The sequence below is a fragment of the Calidris pugnax genome, unplaced genomic scaffold (assembly GCF_001431845.1).
Source record: "Calidris pugnax isolate Ruff unplaced genomic scaffold, ASM143184v1 scaffold28, whole genome shotgun sequence".
In the NCBI taxonomy this organism is placed as follows: domain Eukaryota; kingdom Metazoa; phylum Chordata; class Aves; order Charadriiformes; family Scolopacidae; genus Calidris; species Calidris pugnax.
In genome coordinates this window covers 17,095,926-17,122,422 of record NW_015090842.1, presented here as the reverse complement: position 1 = coordinate 17,122,422, position 26,497 = coordinate 17,095,926, and the positions used below count along the sequence as shown (strand labels likewise).

Genomic DNA, 26,497 nt, shown 5'->3' with positions numbered 1-26,497 from the left:
TGAAAGATACTTATAGTTATCTCAGGACTTGAGAAACTTAAATAACTTTACTCTCTGTAAATTTTACTGCCCTTTTATTTTTAGTCCTTTAAGTATACCAAACACTAGATTTTGTCATCCTTGGACACCATTACAGTTTTGTTAAAATAAGAAGTCTGAACAGATATAAAGCTTGATAGAATTATGAAAAAAAAATCTACATTCTTTCATAACTATTTGACTGAAGCACAGAATGAAACGTTTTGTGGTGTTTGGACCACATGCATTTTGGGAGTAAGTGAAATTGGTCACTCTGGCGTTGAGAGTGATCTCTCTGATGAGATCCCAAGATGGACTTTCCAACCTGGTTTGGTGAAGACTTGAGTAGACTCACGATGGACACTGCCGTGGTCTCTTGTGTCAGGATTTCACTGAAATGGCCTTAGAGTGGCCTTCACCTCTGAACTATATGTAACATAAATGAGCCCTTATAACTTAGTGATTTATTGTACATATGCCGTATGTATTTATTCCCACCTCCCACAACGGTTGGCAAATTTTATTCAAAAACCCTAGGAAACAGAACTGGAAAATTTTAGTTGAGCTTTTAGTGTGTCCTGATGAAGGGTCCCTTTTGAGTTCAAGATCCTTTGCAGTTGTTTGTATATTGTGCCTTTGAAATGCCAGGGAAAAGATGCCAGGGTGTCTTCATCATGGTGACGGTAGAAATTCGCTATAGCTCAGCACGAAGGCACTGAACTGCTTCCAGGGAGTCCGAGAGAGCTCTTTCCGTGTTCATATTTCATGTGACACGTAGATTACCTCCTTGACTTCTTATATTTCCCACCTCTAAATGCTGTGCGATTTGTCTGATGTGCATCTTAGTCAGGATTCAGCATAATTCTTACGAATTGATTTAACAATTTTTGTCATCTGTTTATTGGACTTAAGGGGTCTAAATCTATCTGTCAGCGAGCTGCGCTCTTCCTTATCACTTAGCTCTGCTTTTTCTTCACCTTCCCTGGCTCTCCAGTGTGACTGGTGCATTTTTGGCACTAAATCTGGCCCTGCTGCTCCCTCGACAGCCTCATTAACTTTATCCTGAGGTGCGGATTTTTGTCAGTAGCCTTTTCTGAACCCAATCTCGTCAGTAGATCAATTGTAATTGTGCTCCGAAATGGTCCTTGCTGCGATTATTAAAGCCAGAGTATTTATCCATTTGGTTTTTGAGACTTGGGTGCAAGTAGTACTTGTTCCTCCTGCTTTACAACCTCCTGACATAAGCAGTTATTTTTAGGTGTGTAACTTAGGTTGTGAGCATCTGATGTATAAGAACTGCTTACAGAGCAGGAGTGTGTCGTTACAGAGTGTGTACCTACCATATATGAGTGTTCCCATGAATTCCTCATTTTATTCTTCACTGACACTGTATCTGTTTAGTTTCAAGGGCATTTCAGAGTGGCAGTGGGGGTGGGATGGAGAAGGCAGCTTGCTGCTGACAACTCTGGCATAAGCATTCTTTGTAACATACAGAATTTGGACACCAGGCTGAATTTTCAATGGTAATTAACAGGTTGAGTAACCCCAGCAGTTGTTTATAAAGTACCTGCAGAAGTTGTTCTCTAGGGGGTGGGCATTTTAGTATTGAACAATTTCTACTCTGGCAGATACACTCTGTAAAAGCAGCATTTTATCTGGATCCAAATTCACATTAAATTAATTGAGTTAGGTACAAGCATAAAAGCATTGGAAGTAGAATTATTAAAAAAGAATACTCTGCGATAAATTTGGAACAAAATGAGAATTCTAAAAATAACAGTATTAATATTTCACATATACATTTTTTTTGAGAAAAATATTGGTAAAAAATATTTTTAATTAATACCCCTATGTTCCAGCATAAGTGAACCTATTGCAGAAGAGAAGCACATGTTTTGCATACATATAATAGATCCACTGAGCTTTAAAATATGTCAGTGTTGGGGATGTTTCTAAGGGCGTTATGTGAGCATTTACATATATAAATCATGTAAAATCGCTAATGCAATAATGTTTTCTATTGTCTTTCAGAAACTCTTGTAGCTGGTTTGATAGAATTAGTGGCAAAATAATGTCTCTGCACACAAAATGGTCAGAAAGTTGTTAGTATGTTTAGGCCAGAGAGTGAAATATAGTCCTAGTCAGTTTGTGAAATCTTGTAGCTTTAAATGGTGATCAAAATTGCCTCCTAACATAGAGACCCAGGACTAACAAGTTATAAATATAAGCTTCAAACAAACTAAATAGGTGAAAGGACCTTAGGGTTTGGGTACTATTTCAGGCTTGGAGGAGAACTCTGTGTTCTGGAGTAATTTAATGCAACATAACTGTAATTTACTTCCCTGGCTCTTTGGAAGACTCTGTAAGCAGAGGAGAAGTCTCCCTACAGCAGAGACCCAGAAACAAAAGATGACAGTTGCTATTGACACCCACATCTGGTCTCTGTGGATGGATTGTTTCAGATTTGAAGCTAAAGAACTAAAAGAGCTAAACCAGCTGGGCAGTTTTAACAAGAGAGAAACCAGCCTTGTACAACTCTATTTTGAAATGCTAATAATAACCTTTAATAGATTTGAACTAACAATTGGTATAATTTAGATAAAGTGCTGCTGCAGAGGTAAGAAGGGCTGACCAAGTTACAGCAAATCAGGCACCATGATGTGTTTCAAAAGCACTTGCATCAAACCATCTAGATTCAAGCAGATATCACTATTGATTATCACTTATTCTACTGCGAGTACCAAAGAAGATAGCAAAATGCTCCAACATACAGCAAAAAGGATCATAGATTTTCTCTTTCAGGTTTTTGTGACTGGGAATAAAATGTGCTTCAGTGTGTTTGTATGGAAACATGTACAAAAGAAGGGAAATGGAGCAGGCTGAATTTATTCTCAGGGGAAAAAAAGCTTAGGAGATGAAGCCTAATAACATCTCTTAAAATGTCTTAAGGTATAAGAAAGAGGGTTTGAAAAAAGTCAGAGGTATTAAAACAAAGAGTTTTCATATGCATGTATTTAGCATTACAGAAGTAATAACATGAGTATACTATGAGTCTTTAAATCCAATGGCATTACTGGAGAAAATACTATGCAAGATTAAAAACCTAAAGTTTAGATTTTGTAGTTTGATCTATGGTGTTGCAATACGCTACAATGATGCTACGTTGACAGAGAGATGTCCTTTTTGTACAGGAAAGGAAGTATCACTTACGTGCTATCAGTATTTTAAAATTTTGTGCTCTGTGATGTTGTTGAAATTTTACTGATATAAAATACGAAGCATTAAACTTAGGGCAGTTATCCATTTCTTGCTGTTCGTGGGAATAAAAGGGAATGTTTCTGTGTCCTTCCTTAGGTGTCTAAGGGCATACCTCTTAGAACTACTAAAAAATCCACACGGTGGTACAAAAACATCTAGATTATAGTCACAGCCTTGTTTATCATTTGGCTACCAGTAGGGCAAAAAAAAGGCTATTGGTAAGAGAATGTTTAGCAATGAGTTGAGAATGTGAATGGATGCTTCCATGTAATTTTGTTAGGATGCAGTGGGCTGAGCGGGAAAGATGCAGTGTCTGTCAGAAATACACATTCTCAGGTCTTGGCATAACTTCTGTCTCCCTGGTCCATTGTTATTTTTTATGTTCTACTCCTGTGCTTTAGGGCTTCATGAAGCAGGGGACCAAAGAATGTGGTTTCATACTGAAGTATAACATGGCATTGTTTGGTGTGATCTGTTTTCCTTGTGTTTCAAGCCCATTTAAAGAAGATGTGTAATACTACCAAGCTTGAATTGACTGATATCACTCATGAATATTTATCATGCCACTGATTTGGTTTCTTATATTGTATTCCACATAATATTGCTGCTGATCAGATCAGCTATGGCAGTGGTGGTGCTGGTGGTAGGACAGAAGTAAATAATGACCAAGTTCTAGATTTTAGGCCCGATCTTACAAATTGCCTATGCTTGTTTCCATTGTGTTATTCCTGACAACATAAGAACTATGCTTCTGCCCCATGACACTGATCAAGTGGGGAGTTTAACAGAAATCAAAGGAAGTGCTCACTCATTTTATGCTGAATAATCCACTTGTAGAACTCATTAAGGTAAGATATTGTGGAAGCCAAAAGTATAAATTAATTCATAAAGATGTAACGTGAATTAAGTCCAGCTGTTATTAAATGTGATGGTCCACACAAAAACTCCAGCTGAGAAAGTTTCACTTGGGAGGTATATATATACCTTGGAGAGGATGCCTCCATACAGTCCCTGGTTCCGGGTCTTCAGTTGTCCCCTCTTGGTCAATGCCATCACCAAGAATTTTACTCTGACTCAGTGTAGCATTTCTAATCTTTGTACAATATCATATACTGTAAAGAGTATCCTAGTTTGCAACTCTAGAGACACCATCTTTGGGTTTTACTTGGCTCTTTTACTTACATGAAGTTACAAATTTGGTAATTCTTTCCACGCTCGCTGAATTCCACACTCACGGGTCCCCTCCTATTGTTTCAGAGTGTGTCACCCAGGCATCTATTGTAAAGATGCAATGTGTATGTTATCTCCCTTAAACATAGGTGCAGAAGCTTATAAACTGCCGTTCTGATGTTCCTGACTGGGAAACTTGCCCTCCAATACACACATTTGGTACTCATACATTATCTTTTGGCTTCCTATCCACATGCCCATCTGTTAGGATGGCGTCGTGCCTGCTCACAAGATGGTGTGCCAGCTTCACTAGACAATGATGCCAATCAAATAAGAGTTGCTGCAAGTGCTTTCTTGTCTAAAAGTAGCCCCTCTCAAGTGAAAGCAATGCTATAATGGTGCCACTCGTCTCCTTTTTCCTGTTTACACCTGCTGACACTTACCCCTCCTTTCCAATAGTCAAGGAGAGGAAGAAATGCCACATGGGGTGACTCTGGGTTATCAGAAAACATAGGCAGAATCACAAGAGTTACTTCAGCTTCAGGAAACCTTTTTAAACATAGGGCACACTGACCATGCTGATCAGGATGCAGATCCAAAAGAAGGCAGAAAGAACTATTTAACTGGAAAGAAGTGTTTCAGAACGAGTGCATTGCTGGCTGAAAAAAAAAATATTATATCTTTGTACATATATATTACTTATTTCTCTATGTAGAACTTTGGAACAGTAACCTATAAAGATGAAAGGTCCAAGTGTAGGTAAACCTCTTTATTCTGTTGCCTGTCAGCAAAGGGTACCTGTTCCACTCAGAAAAAACCGAGAACTATACCTAAGCAAAATCTGACATATAAGTCAAATTGTTTGACAGTTTGTTATAAGATGTATAACCAGCTGGGACTGGAAAGAACCCACTTTTTTCGTTTCCATTTGTTATATAAGCAAAAATATGAGTTCAATATTTCACATTGGAATGTCTAGTGCCACTTTCAGTGTTTTCTGCTTTCTTTTGAAGGGATATCAACTCGGAGAGCACAAGCTTAGGCAGAATATAGAACATTTCTATATAGACTGCAAAGCTCTCCAAGGAGAAATTCATCTGAGAACAAAGCAATGATAAAGGAAAACTTGGGGTTACAAATATTTTGTGCATTTTTGCCATTTAATGGGGTTACAAATATTTTGTGCATTTTTGCCTTTTATATTTATAAATGTTTATGGACTCTAACTGAATATGTGTTGAGGTAATTCTGAAAGCTCTGATCAAATCAAGATCTTTATGAAGAATATCATATAATTCTTTCCTTCAGAATGCTCGCTCAACTTGGTACTTTCCCCATGCCTAAATGGAGTTAGTAGTACCTTATTTTTAAATTGTGAAGTCAAGAGCTAATTATTGAATTTGCATAGCATATGGTAAGAAACCGTGAAGCAGTTCCTGAGGTGCACAAACCTTGCATTATTAATCCACGGAATTACTGGGGAAAAATTAATCTTGCACAGAAATAAAGAATGGCTCTCAGTTCTTACTTATGATGATCATCTTGATACTTGAAAGCCCCTTAATAGCCCATTAGCAAGCCATTATAGTGATCTTTCTGCTAAGGTGACCATCTCCTGTAATGACAGATGTGATTAAAAAGAATACAGCTTCATAGCTTTCAGATTGGTTAGCAGTCAATACAGAGTGCAGGCATTCAAATGGCAGAAAGAGAAGAAACTTGGATTATTGTTTCTAAGAATGAGCTGGGGAGAAGGAAGATAAAAGGTGACTAAAGGACAACTCATTTTTCACTATTGATGAATAGCACAGCCCATAGAGAAACAAGTTTTCAAATCCTCAAATGCATGACTAAAAAAATTGTAGCAGAAGAATGATTATTATTACCAGTAACAGCACCTGCAGATATTGGGCTCTGAGCAGGGTTCTTGTAACTTTTCAAATTATTCTTACTATTGCTTCTTTTCTAGTGGAATACTGATGCTGCAATATAAAGCAGGAGAGGTATCTATATAGAAAAGGAAAGTTTTGGAACTCTTACAGTCAACACAGAGTAAGAAAGGCTGAAGATGAAACAGTCACAGAAGGTGAAGTGAGCTGCCTAAAGTGTCCAGACAATTAAATATCAGATCTAGAAATACAATCTGGCTTCTGAGTTCCAGTAATATGTCCTGTCTGGGTCAAATCATTACCTTTTGGGGTCAATAGGTTGGGTAATGTCTAATTAGCTAATATTTTGAAGTGATTGGACCCGGGTAAGTAGCGATAGGGCCTAACGCCTATACAGAGATAAAAAGGTAATAGTCCATGAACTCTTATTGGCTCTGCAAGAGAAATACAAAGTTTTATGTTCATAGTTGAAATTGATCTAGGAGAGTGTCTGATATTATATTAACATGCTGTCTATTCATGACTAAAGATATTTCACAATGGAGAAGAGGACTAAGAGTCCTCTTTAGTCATAGAAAATGCATAAAATCTCTATTATATGAATAAACCTGGAAGCTGACTTTGAAATTTCTCTCTGTAGGGAGCAATAAAAGTCAATCATTGACCCAGAAAAGTTCAAATAAAGCTTTGCTTATAATTTACATCCAAACAATTTACATCAAACATGTTCTGAAGAGGAGAGGTGAGAATGACTCATTGGGAAGTGTAATCTAGAATAACCCTTGACCTTCCTCACTCTCATTCAGGCTGCTGCTACCCACGGCTGTTCATTTAATGCAAAAGCAGCTCCATTCTTCTCGGGAAGGCTTGAATCCATTGCCTACTAGCATTATTGGGACACGGGATTAACACACTGTAAACAAGATTTATCTTATCACAACTCCTAGCAAGAGACTGCTATGTAGAACTGTAAATTGTCATGAAGCTGTCTCCTTAATCCTTTCTGCATTCATTTTTATTAGATTTCTTACTGCTTCCTTCAGTCATGTTTGCCGATTATTAAAAGTAAGAGTTTGGGAAAAACGCAGTCTTTTGAGCTGTCAACTCTGACACTGCTGCGCAGACAGAATAAATATAAATAAAACCCCTCCTAATATTTGCTTTAGTATTTTCTGGCATAGTATCATGTGTAATTGTGGTGTTAGCTGCGAGCCCCCAGGTGAGATTGGAAGTGATTTTTGTCTCCCTTACCACGGTTTGATGACTTTTATAATAGTAAAGAAACACTTGTTTATTAGAATGGCAGGCTGGGAAAACTACCAGTTTGATATGGAAATCGCTTTGGTTTGTTAAATTCTTGTCTTCATTTCCATTTTAACTCTTCAAACTTTCTGAGTTTGTCAGCAGCAAAGCACCCAGGGCAGCACAAGGGAAGGAAGGGGAAGAAGGAGGGAGCTGTGCTCAAGGCAGGGGAGGAAGAGGAGGTTATAGAGACCGGGGAGAGGCAGACGGGATACCCAGCTACAATCAGAGTTCTTCCAAAACTGGTAGCAGCATTAAAAAGTCATGGACTCAGCCCAGAAGGGAAGCAGACAGAGCACCTGTACCCCAGGTACACCTGTACCTGGCGCAGCCTCCTCTCCTCAAGTGCTGCTGTTTTTTTATCTGTTTGCCAGAGCTGCCCGTGACCTTGTAGGAGATTTCCCTGCTGTGTCTTGGAAGGAGAACACTCTGCCACTCCCCCAGCTTTTGCTTTGTAATAATCTTCCTGTTATTCTTTTAGGACAAGATAGCATTTCTTTTTCTCATTTCAATTTCTCTGCCACTTATGCCAGGAATTCCTCTCTAGAATATTTGATGCCTTGATCAGATGGCCCAAGTGCCTTCATAGTGCCCATATCCCACAGCAGGTAGCTAACAAAACTTCTTTTATTGACAACAAAAACGTTTATTTCTCACTCCTGCATAGATTTTCTTCTCTAGAAAGCAACAGCACCCCCAGCCCTCCTTTACAGAAGCCTGGGAAAAAAAAAAAAAAAAAGTGCATTTCTTCTTGCTTGCTGGGTTTTTATGGGTTTCCCATTCCCGATTGGCAGCTGTCCTTCCTCCAGGGTAGAAGAGCACCCCTGTAACCACCTCTGCCTGCTGTGCCTCCTCAGGGAATTGTTACAGGCTGGATTTCTTCTAAGCCCCATCAAGGGACTTATATAAACCTCCTTACGCTGCAAGCAGTTAGTATATCATTTGTAGTAAGCTGTTAGGAATAATGCACTACTGCTTCCAAACAAAATCTAATTAATCACAGAAGTGAGTACAAGTGAGTAATTAAATGGAGATAAAAAGTATAATTCACACAAATGCCTAATTATCGTCAGCTTATGACAAATTTCAAAATCTCTTATGTCCCTAAGTCACTTTTGAAAGAGGGAATGCAGCTCCTGTGTCACTTAAATAGTTTTGGAAGTGTTATCTACCAGTTCTTGTTTCTTCCATTGAATCTATTTTTTGTGTTCACGTGGAATGGTTTATTTCCAGCAATCAGAGGTAGTACAGACTGGCACCGTGCTGGGATATTAAATATTAGGCCAGTGTTAAACTGGACAGACTGCAATGCGTGGTGTTGCCTGAGTAGGGAGAAAAGAAGGTTTTACTGTGCTTTGCAGATATATGTTTTATAATAAATGATATTCACATGATTTACATTAATTTATGAGAGACCAACCATGTCTAGTGGTGCCAGAATAATTAGAGAGAAATATTTTATGGTTTGCAATGAACAGAGCTGTGTTTTCTTTCAGGAGTGGGGCCTGGGTACGAGGAGATAAATGACTTACAACACATTTAATCAAATTCATTGTATGTGGCTTTACACATCTTTGAATTCTGGCTGAAATTGCAAAATGGGAAGGGCAACATCATATTTTGGGGTGCACTCAAATAAGCAAAAGATGCATCTTTACTGACGTGGAGGGGTGTTTAAACAGCAAAGGAGCTGGTTTTCCTCGAAGGGGCATTTTTCCAATGGTGTGCTACCTTCACTTTCACTTTTGGGGGGTTTTTTGAGATCCAAAATTGCTTTATTGCCTGATGCCCAGCAAGGGGGTAATTCCCAGGAGGCCAGTAGAAAGGGGAGGCTGAAGCAGGCCTACCCTCCCAGGCTGTAGCACAGCCCAGGCAGTGTTTGCCTCAGGTTTGCCCATGGGATTGGAGGCTGGTGCTGTTTTAGATGGAGGAGTGGAGCTGAAGGATGGGGCAGGAACTGGAGCGAGATGTTCTCATCAGCAGATCCTGGAGCAGAGAAGGTCCTTGGAAGAGAAGAGGCACAAATTTGTCTCATTCTATTTCTGCCCGTACCGGCACTGCACGGGCTTTAGCCCAAATTGTCCCCTGGCCAGATCCAGGCTGTGTGCTGGTGCCTTCTCAGTGTGAAGCACGGTTGGGAAACTCATCTTAACACAATTCCATGTGATAACGGAACAGTTTGCAAACTTCCTTACTGGTTTATGTTTGCTGCTGCAGTCAGGCGCACTGGGCTGTGGATATACTATGGACAGTTTAATGTATCATTAATTCTACAGTTGAGCAAAGAGGAATTAAAGTAATAAGGCAAAGAGACTAGCAGTTAGGGTAAATCAAAAGTAGAAGTTATGTATATTTGGTTCTTTTGTGGTTTAAAAGAAGAAATAATGATGACAAAAACATTAAATCAAAATACATTTTATAGAACGCAAATTTTAAGAAGGGAGAAGCCAGAGCCTCTAAGGTGGAAGTACATGGAATGAGAGGACGCAGTGGTAAAACAAATTTTTAAGTGAAATAAAACCCTGTTTAATCATCCATTTTTGTTACCATGCTTGGAAGATGTTATAGAGCTGGAGAAGGATCTAAAAAGAGCAACCTGGAACAGTTCAGGGATTTGAGGAACTTAATTACAGAAAGGGAAATCAGGAAAACTAAATCCATGAAAAAAGAAAATAAAAGGTGACTCTACTGGTATTTAAAATCCTGAAGGAAGAGAAAGCATTGACATTACAAGATACTTTGTAATTGTGGCAAATACTGGTAATTGGGGATGTGAATCACTGCTGGAAAAAGGTCAGTATGAAAGAATTAGGGACAAATTTACTTACATGTGGAGCATAATGAAAAAGAACCAAATATAATAGAAGGATCTGACAATAGTAGAAGCAGCGTGGTAAATGGAAGAGGAATTGGGGAAATATATAGAGGAAGAGATGTTGTGAGATGTGGTTGTTATATGAGGGGCTAGCCGAAGCTGGAGGGGGGAATGTATTGCCTGGTGCTGTATCAGTGCTTCCTAATGTACTTCGAGCTGTAAAAAATGACCTGGGCAGCAGGTGTACTGCCCAGCATTCACCCCGACACCTGGATGCTGCTGCTCCTTCTTTCTCCAGTATCCATAGGCCCTTTCCAGGCTCTTTCCTTGGTTGGAACAGCCCTGAGCAGGGCTTAGCCTTACTTGGGTCCGAGAGAAGCCTTATTGCCTCTAAAAGCAGCATGGACATATTTTGCTGTGTCTGCTGTAAAGCGTCACATCTTGGAGACAAATCTTTGAATTGCAATCTCAGCTCCTTTGAAAAGGAGCGTATCTTCCTCGATGGACATTGTGGATGTCAGGAAAATTTGGAAGTTCAGACTGCAGAGACCCATGCTAACATAGGAACAAAACACCTTAATAATCATTAGCAATTAAAAATCTCACCGTTTTAAGCTTATTTACAATGTATGTATAAACACTGTGAGATGTTTCACCTTCATTTCTATGTGTTTGACCGTCATCACCTGGGGTAAGCTAACTTCCATGGCAGAGAATTCCAGCTCCAAACCCTGAGATTGTCACTGTTTTCACTAACAAACTAATACAGTGGAGTTTTCTGATTGTTACCACTTAGCTACACAGACAAATCAATGGGAAAGTCTGGCTCCATCTGAGAGCAGTATTGTTAACCCCAGGTATTCCAAAATCTTAATGCCAGTTAAGCACACATTCTTAATGAAGTAATAAATGCTGACTTCCCTTTATTTCCCTTTGATTTCTGATTACAGTTTAGGGAATGTTCCTGTTGCATTTTTCAGCCTTTCTTTTTCCACAGCAAATGGAGTGTAGCAGTATATACTCTCTTTTTAATGTAAAAAATGAGTGTGTTCTGTGGGTAGGGCGTTCTTGTTTCTTATGTTATAGTTCTGATTCTGCCGTGGCCCTGCAGGGTGATTTGGATTAGCAATTTTCCTGTACTTACATGCTTTGCAAAGTAGGTTGAAAGCTGTGGGTGTGGGGTTCTAGAGACCAATCATGTTATAGGGTTATCCAGATCCAGAAGACTTTCTTCTGCCCCCAGTTCCTGGTAGGCATATTTCCTGTTCTCTCACGTACACCAAGGAACCACAAGAAACACTGGGTAGTTTTTCCTCTCATCTCTCCTCATCCTTGGCATCGCTCCTCAGACAGTCTGTATATCTACGGGTACAACGCATGGCTTAGCATCTACCTCTTCTATGTCTATATTATCTTGGGTTTCAGTAGAAGTTTATGCGAGTGCTCAACTTGCTTGGAAACATTTTTCTTTGTTTCATTTCTCTTCTAAAATAAGTTTGAAAATGAAGTCCATATTTTATATTACCTGGTGAGCCCTTGCTCAGCCCTGGAATACACCCTTTCCTTCCCAGTGAGCAGTACATTTGTGTTTTCCTTTCTGTAACCTGGGAAGAAATTTGGAACGGTGTCCATTCCTCCAAGTATTTTCTTTTAAGTTTTTGCTCTGAGTTGGTCTTTTCTTAATTTGCCTTAAATGTATCAATAAGCACTTCTCATAAGAGAGAGTTTCAAAGAATACCAACTATGACTCAGTAATATTAACTTTATTTTCCATTCCTCACCCTTATGAAACAGTGGAGCTTCAATTTTTGTTACCGTCTACTTAAGTTTCTTTAAATTACAAGGGACATATAAAACATTTTTGAATTTGTTTCTTTAAATCATCAATATTATTAGCTTTGCTTCCAAAAAGCTTTTGTTCTCACTCTAAGGGAAATTGCTCACAGCATTTTAAATGTGAACTACAAACTAACAGAGTTTCTCCTTAGCAACTGCTGTCTCTGCCAGTGTACGAGCTGCATTCTGAGATTTAAATATGCAAAATGACTAGGTCAGGCTGTCTTGAGGATATAAAAAATATTGGATGAAGTAAAATTTTGCCTGAAATTAAATTTGCAGAAAATCAAATATCTGTTGTTTAGTTCTAAGCAGATGTTGAAAAGGTTTTCCTGGATGCCATCCTTATTGATAGTATGTCTTTTGATCTGAAGCCAAATAAGAAATCTGGATGTTAGTCTGGATTTGGAAATTTTCTTTAAATAAACATATTAGTTAAGTATGTAAATCTGCTTATCATCACTTAAGGAACGTTGCCAGAGTAAGAAACATCTGGAGCTCAATATCAGCTAACTTATTAATTCACATTTTTAGTATGTTTCATCCAGAGTATTGTAGGATTCTGTTATCTCAGTTGCTTAAGTCAGCTTTATCTAAAAGGCAATTAGTTGTAAGTTCTGTTGTTTACATTTAGACTCACATGAAATCCAGGGAGTATAGTTTTATAGGCCTAGTTACTTAGCTCTCCAGATCTGTTCAGAAGTAGGCCAATACACACTGTGGTATGAGTACATCAGAGCTAAAATAATCATGGCTTTGAAACACCAGTGCTTCCTTTCACAGGAGACAAATTCTGAAAATTAATTGTTACCGTTAAGGATTATGAATTACATGGTCTGGTTTATTTATCTCAACTCATCACCGTGTAATTCCAAGAAAGGATTATTTGACCTGTTCTTGATAAGGACATAAGTGCAGATATCAATACAGCCTTCTGCCACAAAGCTTCCTCAGTTCCATGACCACGTTTCCCCTTAAGCTTAAAAAAAGGTTCTCATTCTAGTTCAACTTTTAAATCTATAGCAAACAAAAATAAAGCAAAATGTGTTATGGTGTAGTTTTGCAAGCACAGATGGTAGGTTTTATTAACCCGTGACATGTACCTTGTAGTTACCGAGGTCAGAATGGCTAAAGGCTGAACCTTTATATGTGAAAAGCCTAGAAGATTAAGGAAATGCATTGTTTAAGGAAGTATTATTTATTGATGGTGAGAAATTAGTATAAATCTGTACATAAAGAACCACGTTGAAACTACAAGCCAAAGCCTTAGAACTGCACAAGCAAGCCTGGAATTTGCACTCCTACGTAATTATTATGGGATCTACCAAGTTCACATGCTGTGTTTGGCTGTGTAGTTAAGATGACTATGAAAAAGGAAAAGTGCATAAATTTCTCTGTGTATGAATTGCATGCATGGAATTCTGAAACTCGGGTAGCAAGATTTATTCTGAGAACATAAATATCCCTTTGTTTCATTTTTCGCAGTGAAGTTTGAAGAGAATGGTATTATTAAAGTAAAACTTTGCAGACCTGCTGGAATTTAGGCAATGGATGAACTCCAACTAATATCCTAAACAGATCCAGCCCTTTCTAGGAACTCAGTAACAATGTATGGTAGCTCAGGTTTGTGCACCTTAAAATTAGAGCCCATTTTAGCTGCGTGCTCTTGGGAGAGGCTGTTTCTGTTTGGCCAGTTCTCCAGCCGAGGAGGAGTTGACCCCATGCTGAAGCTCTGGGTGAACACACTGCTCTCAGAGGCTGTTTCTGTTTGGCCAGTTCTCCAGACGAGGAGGAGTTGAGCCCGTGCCGAAGCTCTGGGTGAACATGCTGCTCTCAAACAGATCCAGCCCTTTCTAGGAACTCAGTAACAATGTATGGTAGCTCAGGTTTGTGCACCTTAAAATTAGAGCCCATTTTAGCTGCGTGCTCTTGGGAGAGGCTGTTTCTGTTTGGCCAGTTCTCCAGCCGAGGAGGAGTTGACCCCATGCTGAAGCTCTGGGTGAACACACTGCTCTCAAGCACGGTCCAACGTCCCGTGAAGTCAGTCCCGTGGCTGTGTGTCAGATGTGTGGGTCTGGTGTCCTTGGGCAGATTGCAGAATGATTTGCGATGACGTAGTGCTTGACGTGGCATCAGCTGATGAATTTAAATAGGGTCTTACAGGCAGACCATAGCGATCAGTATTGCTATTTTTAATAACTCGATTACCTGTGAGGGCTTTGGAGCAAGGATTGCTTTGCTGCTGTTTGTACTTGTCATTGTGGAAGGGAATAGCGATTCGGAGTTTGAATTCCTTGGTGCTGCCATGAAATGAAAGCCAAATAACAATATTCATAATAATTTGGAAATATAAGTTGGGTGTTGGCTTTAGTTTCTAAAGATGATTTTCTGTCTTGTTCTTGCTACTTCTCCGGAAAGTTACATTAGGGGGAAAAAGTTGACCAGTTTTTGATACATAAAAGGGAAAACTGAAATACCTTATGGCAAATCCATGAAAGACTTTTAATATTAACTGAGCAAACAAAGCTCAGGGTATTGAGCCTCTGCTACTGTTTAAATGATCATTCTGTTTCAGTGGTTTAATAAGTGGAAGTTGCTCCACAATGTACCTACTGTGTGAGTTAAGCTGTTCCAAATCTTTTTCCAGACTCGAATCAATTAAGTCTGTGGTATATCAGCGAATATCATTGTTTGCATACTCACAAGTAGAGTTGCAGTCTCCCTCTAGAGAGTGTGTACATTAGAAGAGACAGTTTCTCAAAGGAATAGACAAAATAGAACTGGAGGGCAAGGAATTACTAGCACAGTGTTGAAGAAGCGTTTCCTACATGAAACATAGGAAGTGCCTAAATTTGTATCGTATCCAGTAATTATACGTTGCATTACTCAGCATGTCATGTATCTACTTGTTTTATTTCTTTATAAGAAGTTATGTTTCTATGTAATAGATCATAATTTTCTGCTGGCCTAGATGAAAAAAACAAGGGGAGTATAATAATATAGGTTTTATTTCTTTATAAGAAGTTATGTTTCTGTGTAATAGATCATAATTTTCTGCTGGCCAAGATGGAAAAACAAGGGGAGTATAATAATATACGTAAAACAAAAGTAATATTTACTCATACAGGAATGTTTACAATCACTTATTTTTTTTAGAAGAACCTCAATGTTGGGAGTGAGAGAAACCTCTCATATTATTTTAAAATCTTTTTCACGTGCATCTCAGTGTTGGAAAGAGTAATGGAGTCAAAGTATCCTTTATACTGACTTTCTTATATACAGGCAGCATATATTTAACAGGGAACAGTACTGCTATTTTCTGTTGTGATTTTATTTAATTAATGTTATTTCATCTGTGTACAGATGACATACTGGGTTGGGTTCATAATGTGCCTGTTATTGTGAATCCATTAACCCCAGATGAGATACAGCAGCGTGCACAAGCTGAAACCTGTTCTTTCCATCACGTTACACCCCTGCGTAGGCTTATTTGTATTTATGTTAGTCTGGACCCTCTCCTTTTTATCCTGTCTTCCCTTTCTTAAAAAAAAGTGAAGAAGCTGACCCAAATTGCAGGGGAAAGCTAATAATTGTTATGTAAAGAAAGAGTTATCTGAAAAGAAAGACATTTGTGATAGAGTTAATAGTTTTTCATCTGCTTTGGATGAAAGAGGTGAACTGACTGGTGCTCTCCCTGCCTTATTTGTTCTTCTGGAAGAAGCATAATAGGAGAAGGTGAGTCATGAGTGTGTTATAGGAAAAATGCAGCTCAGTAGTATGTTCTATTTGTGAAACAGGCTCGCTGAAATGCATGCAGTTAGGAAAATACCATTACATAGGCAATGAAAGGTCCAAGAATACTTTTCCAGCCTCTAAATGATCACTCGTGTGTGCAAATGATCACCAATGTAGCTTTTAGGCTGAAAAGTTTTGTCAGAGGTGTTCAAACAACTTCCATGGAGCACTGCGAAGACAAATACTCTTTTTAATGTCATTGAGGGTTACAGATTATTATTTGCTGAATGAAAATGAAAACGCTTTCACTCACACAGAACACAGAATTTCATCACATTCATATATCTCGAATAAGCTGTTGAAAAGGAATATATTTACTGGAATTCAGAAGGAATTTTCTTGAGTTCTTATGGTGATAATGGGCCCTCTTTCTCTGATGCATCTCTCAGCAGGTGTCAGCACTGAAAATGTGAGCCTAAAATTTTCACATGGAGTTTTCGCTGTTATATTATTATTTTTAAGAATAATAAATAGTGGGGTTTTTTGAATCCAAGGAACAACTTTGTTGTGACTGTAGAATGTGATTCTGTAGAGGAACGATGTGTAGTAGCAAATAGCCAATGAATCATACTTCCCAAACAAAAACCGGCATATAAAAAAGATCAAGGTTTATTATGCCTCGCTTACTATCAAAGAAAAATGTACTGGCAGATGCAATGTTAGCAAATTCTTGGTGCACTGTTCACTTTTCCACAGCAGATGAATGACTGTCATTGATAGACTGGTCAGACAGGCTAGAACAAAATAGCATTTATCTTTTGCAGATCAAGGATTCACCTGCTTTCTTTTCCAAGAAAAACATGAAAGCTGGAATGAAGTTTTATTGGAATTGATGCACCTTCGTTGTCAATAGCAGGAAAATGAGTAGTGGAGTGGCAGAAGGTAAGCTCAGTGTTTGTATTTAATATTTTATTGCTAAAAGGCATGGAATTCTTCTGAGTCATTCATACATTTTAGAGCAAGATTGAGCAAGACTCAGTGTTCAGCACCAAGTGATGAGGCCAAATGATTTTTCAAAATTTACTGCCTGGAACAAAATCATTTAACTGCTCAGTGCATCTCAGGGTATGCACCATGGACTCAGCAGTGTGGAAAAGAACCATGAGGTCCTTCCTCTAACACCTTTTCTCCTTGCTGGATGGGTTTTTCCTCGTGGTATACCTGTCGTGGTTTAGGTCGAATTGGTCAATCAGAATGACAGATGGCCCTTCCCCCCCTGCCAATGAGAGGAGAGGAAGAGATAAGGAGATTTACAAGTTTAGAATGAACTAAACTAAAATAAAAAAGGAAATAATGAAATAAATACAATATATACAAAACCGTATCAAGCTCCCAGGATGACAATCACGTCACCAGCAGGCACTGGGGAAATCCCAGTCTGGACTCAGTGATGGATGGGAATTGGGTTCCAGCTCTGGAGTCAGGAACACACGGATTGGGATCAAAGGGAGATGAACAGACAGGGTCCTCTTTGGATGTCAGCCATTGAAGAAAGAACTGACCCTTTAATCCCTCAGTTTTTATACCGAGCATGGGGCAGATAGGATGGAATATCCCAGTTGGTTGGGTTTGGGTCACCTCTCCTGTCCAGGAGGCAAGAGCCTCTCTGTACCCCGTTCCTTGGCATGAAGTACAAACATTGGTCCGATCACTCTGAGAACGAGCAGTTTTCTCCACAATATACTGTTAATTTCAGAGGGTTAGAAGAAGCCTAGCTAAGATGTAAAATAACTGAAGAGAAAGTTAGTTCCGTTTTACCTCAAACCAGGGCAATACCTAATGACTCTGTGTTTCCACAATATACTGTTAATTTCAGAGGGTTAGAAGAAGCCTAGCTAAGATGTAAAATTACTGAAGAGAAAGTCAGTTCTGTTTTACCTCAAACCAGGACAATACCTAATGACTCTTTGTGTTCCAGGGACATTCCTCAGTATGGTTAAAATGCTCTCAAAAAGCATAGGTTATCTCTGTACATTAGAGAAGAAGAACCCACCCATATTGGTAGAAAAGATCTTTGGTCCCTATGCCCCCAGTTAGACTGTACATTTTCAGTACAGGAGGGATGCCATAGTAAAATGTTAGTATAAGGCCAGGTTTTGTGGACTTTTTTCAGTACAGGAGGGATGCCATAGTAAAATATTAGTATAAGGCTAGGTTTTGTGGACTTTGATTGTCTTCCAGCCCCTCAATTTTCTTGACATAAAAAGTACCCTGCCTACCTAATGTGCTACTCGTGTAAATTTAGAAACAAGGCAATTCCTAAAAAATAATCTGAGAGCTAGGTCCCTAGGTTGGACTGCAGAAAAAAGTTGAAAAAAATCTTTGTCTTTGAGTTCCTACTGTGCAGACTAACTCACATTAGTTCATTTTTGTGCACTTCTTTTGTAATACTAAATGTAAATTGGGGCTGGAAAACTGAACCCAGTGATAGCTCCAATGGGTAGTCACTATATTTGTAGTACGAATAGGCAATAACTTAAAACTATGTGAAAGAAGCAGAAGATAAAGTTGGTGGTCTTATAAATCTAATTTTATCCAAAGATTTCAGAATCAAACAAGGACTTATAGAAAAAAACCCCACTCTTTAAATAAATATCTTTTGTTCTTCAAAAAGAAAAAACACAGGGCACTTCAAAAAAAATAAGGGGAAAGGATTTTGTTTGCTGCCATTCTGTCTGAAGTGCATGGCCTTTGCAGTGCAGAAATCCAGTATGGAAAGCAACTTTTCTGATGAGAGCTGAATAAACAGTAAGCTAATTGTGTTTCATTTGCAAAGTATTACATTTGTGATAAGCCTGTTTAAACACTGTGATTCTCTACTGTACTTATCTGACATAACTCTTCCTTTGCAGTATGGTCGTGTCCCTTTAATATGTGTTGTCACATCTCTGATAGAATGGAGTTGAGAGTGATGACAAAACCAGCAACATCTGGGAAATGAAAAGGGAAAAGCTAAGTGTCAGATAGCAATCAATGGATCACTTACGGCAATTATGCTGGGGAAATGAAAGTAGTTGGTGTGATGTAATTTGCAGATGATCAGGCTGGTGAAGGGAGTCAATGCTGCTTCCCTTAGGCTGTTTCGGAGATGTCTGTGCAGATGTCTGTCCCAGAAATGCCACACATTCAGGAGAAGCTGTCAACTCCCCGAGGTACCACCCACTTCAGATGAGATAGAAGAGGGCATATGCCCTGTGGCAGTGCCATCCATTAGAACAATCTGTGTAAGCCACGCTGTAAAGAAATGAGCAAACTGGAACAGAATGAAGCTTGAATTGTAAAGCACAGAGTTCTCCTTCCAGTCAGTTTGAGCTTCCCGGCTCAGTCCAATCTCAGCACCTCTCTGGTGACACACAACTTACTCTGTTTTGCCAGGTCTGTCCTTTCCCATTTGTCCAAGTTTACTTTTTTGTCATTTCAACTTAGCCCATTTTCCTTCTTTATGTTTTCTAGTGCAATTAATTTAGTGATTTTGCTCTCTTCCTTTTCACATCACATCAACTAATCACTTGCCTGCGTTTCTGCTGCCTCGGTTTGGCTAACGTTTCTCCTGTGCAACAATTCAGCTTTGTGCTTCCCTTCCTCTTTAGTGCCCTCCATTATTTATTAATGGATTGCACAACTCCTCACCAAGAACCTCGACATATCTTAAAGACGTTCAATAATTAAGCCCCACCATGAGCATCCCTATAAGGGATGCAATTATATTCTCTATTTACCAGCTGGCTAACCAGAAACAGACGTAAGTCAGGTAAATTGCCTTGGGTTAAAAGTTGGGGAAAGGCAGCTCTGAGAATAGAATCCAGAGTCAGTTGAGTTTCTTTGCCAAAAACTTGCAGTACTCTGAAGCACATATACCAGCTGTTGGGGAATCGCTGCACTAGCCCAGAACTGTCCTGTTCTAGCTTAGAGATTAAAATCTATTATTGATTAGGCTTTAAAACTCAGTCCTTGCCCTTTTCTTTCCTAAGGGGACAACAGAAACATCTGAACTTGTCAGCTTAAAATAATTGTCTTCAGTCCTTGCCCTTTTCTTTCCTAAGGGCACAACAGAAACATCTGAACTTGTCAACTTAAAATAATAGTCTGCTTATGTTTTCAGGTCTCTCCTGTACTGGTTCTGTAGGTTAGTGAGGTCTATGTATAGCTGGATTTTTTATTCTATAACATGTATTAACAGCAAAACTGTTTCAAGAAGAGAAGGTCGCTGTCTGTCTGTCTATCCATCAATCTACCTGTCTGTCTGTCTTAGTGTGAGCCAGTCAGACAGCCTGTCCGCAGCGTCAAAAATCCAAGCTAGATTTGTTATCTGTGAGACCATCTGGACTACATACTGAATTCTCTGTCACCATTAAACAGATGAATCACACTTTGTAAATAGTGACTTCAAGGGGTTTTTTTTGCTAGAGCTACTTGTTTTGTGAGGCTGGCAAATTCTTCAGCAGTCCTTGTAAGATTTGGTCTTGATGTCCATGTTCACCCCATTTTCATGTGTGTGACCATCTTCGAGATGTAGAATATTGAACAGAACACAACCTGTGGAATATTCCAGATGCAGGGTTTGCAGCACATTTATGCAAGCATTAACATGGCACTTCAACTATTTTCATGAAATATTTTCATATCATTTTAAGCCTTGGGGGGGATGGACGGTGTGACCTTGCAGACTCATTGTCGTTTCATGGTCAATTAATACACTGTGATCTTGAAATCTCGTTTTAGAGTAGACATTCTTAATTTTGATGCTGGGAATTAATCTACAAAGGATAATTCTGATGATGGACATAAGTACTGATTCTCTGCTGCAAGAGCTGCAGGCCAAACCGTGGTCACTTCTACAAGGCTGGTCCCATCACTGGGCGTTGTGTCCCTGCTCTTACTGTCCTCAACTGCAGCACGCCCTTGGAGAGAGAGCTGGTGTGCAAAATATTGTCATTATTCAGTTGTAAATGTGAAGAAATGCCTTCTGGTCATGAGAGCTGGTGTGCAAAATATTGTCATTATTAGGTTGTAAATGTGAAGAAATGCCTTCTAGTCATCTGCTCTCTACAACTACCTGAAAGGAGGGTGTAGAGAGATGGGGGTCGGTCTCTTTTCTCAAGTCACAGGCGACAGGACAAGAGGAAATGGCCTCAAGTTACGCCAGGGGAGGTTCAGGCTGGATATTAGGAAAAATTTTTTCACCGAAAGGGTTATCAGCCATTGGAATGGGCTGCCCAGGGAGGTGGTTGAGGCACCATCCCTGGAGGTGTTCAAAAGACAGGTTGATGTAGTGCTGGGAGGTATGGTTTAGTGATGGTGTTGCTTTTCGTTTGTTGTGTGGGTGTCTGTTTTTGTCAAAATTAGGTTGACGGTTGGACAAGATGATCTTTAAGGTCCCTTCCAACCTAGAAGATTCGGTGATTCTCTGATTTTGCCTTTTCGTTTCTGGTGCCTGCCTGGAAATATTTGTGGGCTCCTGGAAGCTTTTCAGTAGGAACACTGAGGGCAGTAGTCTCCAAGTGTTTGGTGTTCTCAACACTTTTCCAAATCTTCAGTAATTAGTGCATCCTAATGCCTGAGGTGGTGCCTCGTGGTCAGGCTCGCTGTGGTATCTTGCATAAGCTCAGTGGAGTTGCAGATCTTCCGAAGGGGCCACCTGAGGTTTTGGCATGAGAAGGATTGAATGCTGAAATATAGATTGCCTTTCTGTTTTGTGGAGGGAAAAAAAAGCACCCATCCATATGAAATTGTGCTCATTACTGAGGAAAATAAATTCTTATCTGTCAAGCAAGTGGCCAGCCTTTAGAAGTGGTTAGAGTTGCACATCGATTACTAAGGAAAAACAACACCTGTGTACACTAATTACTTCTTTAATGGAAGGTTTTCAGATATAGGGTCAGATTCTCCACTTGCATCAATTGTGTGCCAGAAAACTTCCATTGTGGTCAGTGGTAGGTGTTAAGAGTAAATTAGGTGAATAGTATGTTATGGTGCACAACAGGAGTATCATCATAATAGGCAAGAGCTTTAACTTTTAAATAGATACTTTATATTTTCTTACATGATCAGTGTCCCTTTAAATACTGTTTGAGTTAAATTGAGTGCAGTTTTGTTTCTTGTCTTTGTCTCATGTTTGTTGACTTTCTGCTCTCCTTACTACTGTCAAAAACACTTTGATGCTATAAATAAGAGCATGGATTAAATACATTCTTTGTGACAAGCAGCGTGCAGTGTATTCACTTCTTTCTTCTAGAAGATATAATATCTTTTTTATTATTTTGAATCTCCGCTCTTCCATTATTCTGAAGATCAGTAGAAGCACATCTGAGACCCAGTGATGAAAAAATGATGTGTCTGTGTGTATATATATATACACATATACGTATATATATTCTGCTTGTGACAGATATATGCTTGCACCTGAAAATATCCACAGACATACAAACTACAATATTAAGGAAGTTTCAGACTCTGTGTTGTTGGTTTTTATTTACTAGAGGGGTTCTGTATGATGCTGTGATACAAGAACTTGTGTTAGGATGAGGTTGCGTATGACTAATAGGATATATCAATTAGGCTTTAAGTAGTCCTTCTGGCTAAAGAGTTAGGTGTGCCAAGGATTTCAAAGCAGAGAGGAGTCACGGGTTGGTTGTACCTCCCGGTGCCCAGGCACTTGAGGAGCTGTGTCCTTGTGCCCACCACAGCCAAGCATTCAGCAATGTGCCTGATGTCCTGGCAGGTACTTTTATGATTTATACTGATCTGGCCAAATCTTTTTCAGGTGTAAGTTGACTTGAGTGAAACTGTGTCTGTTTGCATTAAAGGAAAAATTCACCGGTGATGTGCGTTATACCCGTCGCAGAGGGAGGCTGATGCTTTCTGAAAATCTGACCTTGTCGCTCCCTGTGGTGCACAGTGCAGTGGGAATGCACTTTAAATAAAACCAAGATGCACACAGGAGGAAACATCGAGGGCAGTTCAGTATACATTTTAGGTGCAGAGAGCAGACATTATTGTGTATTTTCAAGTTGTATATTTTTACCAGATGCCGCATTAGGCCAGTGATTTGCAGGCAGGAGAAAGAAAAAGAGCCCCCGTGTAACTGTCCTAGGGCTGGCAAAGTCCAGTGAGTGTGAGGTCTAGTCTCATCTCAGGCAATTCTATTTTATATTTGTCTTCATTATTAAGCACACTTCATATTCTCTTCCTCAGCTCACTGCAGTTTCATTTCTTCGCTTTATATATCAGAGAGCCGGACAGAGTCAGCTCAACTGGCAGCAGACTTTAGACTTTTATTAAGTCAGATAGAAATCATCTCACTCAGTAATCTGGAAAGATGGAGAGAATTTGTGGGCTTGGCATGATAGTCTTTTTTAATTACTGTGGATTTCTGATCTTCTACCTTTCCCTGCCGTTTAGCATGTAGTTGTGAACTGGCAACATGAGTGTCAAACTCCCCTCTAGTGGTTGCTCTACACAGAGAATAAACATTAATTTAGCTTGATGACAAGTATTTAACTCTGGACTAAAAGAGATGACAATTCGTGTGAGATTCTGATGATTGTACATAGCAAAATTTATTTTTTGTCTTTCTTCCGCTTTTAATGATTTAGTTACTTCACATGTTGAAATACTGTAATTAAAACATGAATCATTGTCAAAACAAACAAACAAAAACAAAGGGAAAAAAAAAAAAAAAGAATTATGGTACTATACTCTGCAAAATGCGAACGTGCCACCTATTGGCGATGGCTTTGCAGCTCTTGATCACTCGTGCCAGCAGGTCAGCAGCAATGTCACCACCAACAATGTCCTTTGTCCCACGCCACACAATAGAGCCACACACGGCTCTCCGCAGAGCTGTATTAATGCAGTGCTAGTGCTGCAATAATATAAAAGCAAGAATTGAGCAATAAGTGTGAAATAAAGAACTGAGTGTTAAAAATGTGCAAAGAATAGAGTGACTCATTAAGTGTCATTAAGATTAAAGAGTTCCATTTCTTGCTAACAGAGTTCTCAGCAGCAGATTGTGAAACCAGAAATATACTCTACAAGGCAGAAGTTTTTTGCTATGTGTGAAGAGGAAAGATATGGTGAACTTGTATGTTTCTCAGCCATCTGAGCTGTAAATTTGCACCTCTACAATCCTCTCAGAGAATCTGTTAATAACTTTTTGGAAGCTGTTCTGCCTGACTCTTAGGAGGCAGTTAAGATTGGACCCTGCCTGCACAGCGTCCGTGCGTGGAAAGGAAAAAACCAAGGGACGTCTGACTTTTTGCAAACTCTTTTGTGCAGGTTTTACTTCCCAGTTTTCAAAAAGAACCTTCATTCATCCTTTATGCATATTCAGAATTATATTTCTGTTGATTATATATTTTACACAGGTACCTCTGGTCTTCTGTAAGTGTAATTACACTTGTGCATGCGGATGTGGAGACTGTATTTTAAAACTGTAGTTCTTCTAATTTAATTTTCTTACAGTTTATATGGCAGTTACCATTTTTGCCTATTTTCCAGGATAATATTCAGTCACTGCTTACAGTACCATCTCTCCTGTGTTTTATTTAGTAGAAAAAAATTTGATGGTATTAGTTTCCTCAGCCTAAAAAAGGAGAAAGTGCTGTTTAGCAAATAATTTTGAAATGTGTTTTTGCTCATAATCTTGCTGCTCCCTCACAGCTTAGTTTTGATGGTGGTTGGTTTTTTTTTTGTTGTTTGGTTGGGTTTGGTTTTTTTTTGTGAGTGGCTCAGCTCGGTGAAAGGACAGAGTCAACCCTGACTGGCTGCAATAAGCCAAGCACTGGTGTGTGACATTAAATGTACACACTAGAATGTAAAACGTCAAGGAAAACAAAACCAGTTGTGGAGAGATAAGGTAATAATGGTAGCTAGCATACAGCTAGCGTGATTATAATACACCACAGTATAATATTTGACTAATCGTCTAAAAATATTGTTTTTCCTGGAAGTTGAGATTTGTCAGAATAATAAAACAACCCAGCAACCTAGATAAAACTTGGAATGAAGGACCAAAAAAAGCACATTTGCAAAGATGGGGTATGTTGTTATACCCATAAACACTGGAAAGCACTAGCTGTGTCAGGTCCTCTTAAAAATAATATGCTTTCATCTTATGTCTTAATGTAAGACCGTCTTTTATAGCAGATGTTCTGGGAGCGCTCCCTCCCTTACGCAATGACAGAAGCATACCAATGCTCCTAGAGAGGTTTACCTTTCAGAACTGACAAGTGTTAAAAGAAAAGAGGGGTGAGAACAGGTTTATAATCTACATCACGGATATGTGGGAAAGGGTTTTAAAATATACTGTGTAAGGGAGAGGAGAAAAATCAGACACATTAAATAAAATCTATATAAATAGTAACAGTGAAGTCATACAATGATCTTTAGCAAAATAAGCCCTGCTGAAGCAGACCATGAGCAGTGAGAGCCTGCTATTTCTTATGGGATGCAGTGATAAAGAAATTACATACTTATTTGAGAGGAACATAAATAAAGATTAATAGGTTAATGAGTTATTTTCCTTTCATTACTATACTATTGTACTTTATTATAATTGCTTTGCACTCATTTAATTAAATTTGAACTAGGGCCAACACAAGATAATTTGTTTTCCCTGTACTAAACAATGAGTATGCAGATTGGAAGTACTGAAGCAGTAATCAGCCCTCTGTTTGCAACACTTTTCTACTCTGAGTAGACATTATAATTGATAATTTGATTGTTGCAGCACTCCGTGCAATATATTTTAAAGCAACATTAACATAATGGAAATTATGTTGTGTGCCTAATCCAAGCTTTTCACTGTGTAAGTATATGAATCCCATTCTGTAATGAATTAGGGCTCTCTCCACTGAACGTTCATACAACCTTTACATGCCTTATTTTGGAACAGAGCTCTCTGCTTCAATGTCTTCCCTATCCAGTTATATCACTTAAGTTGTACTCAAAACAAGCAAGAGTCACAAGCTAAAACATTATTTGTTATGACATAAATCTGTCATTAAAATTAAGTAGTTTTTATATAGACCCTGTGCAATTCTTGCGTTGTTTCAAAGGAAGATGTTTATCCAGTCCATTAGGATTTATCTTTCCATTGTCTTTTTCCAGCTTCTGAGAAACCTGGTAGCAATTGACCTGAGTAGCAAAAACATGACGTGACTGAGACATCAAGGTAGGACTTTTCAATGCCTGTAATATAAACAAAGTTACCTCAGGCTTCACTTTTCACATTTTTATGTATATTGGAGTTATTTAAGAAACAGAGAGTATCATTTGTGCATGTTCTACAAGAGCAAAAAGAAAGGCTGAGCTTCCATTTGATCTTTTCTTTATCCCAATCACTTGCCCAACACGCACTTGTAGTATTTAGGTTCCTGTATTTAGTACCTGCTGAGGAGTTGGCCTCCTTATG

General features: G+C 38.9%; 1 long non-coding RNA gene across 1 annotated transcript in view; it reads left to right on the top strand.

Moving 5' to 3' along the window:
- LOC106888216 overlaps positions 1-26,250 on the top strand; it is a 33,690-nt gene extending 7,440 nt beyond the window's left edge. The window contains exons 2-3 of the long non-coding RNA XR_001412068.1: positions 16,848-16,965; positions 26,194-26,250. This is a non-coding gene — a long non-coding RNA (uncharacterized LOC106888216). The remainder of the gene's footprint in view (positions 1-16,847; positions 16,966-26,193) is intronic.
- The last annotated feature ends 247 nt before the right edge of the window (positions 26,251-26,497 follow it).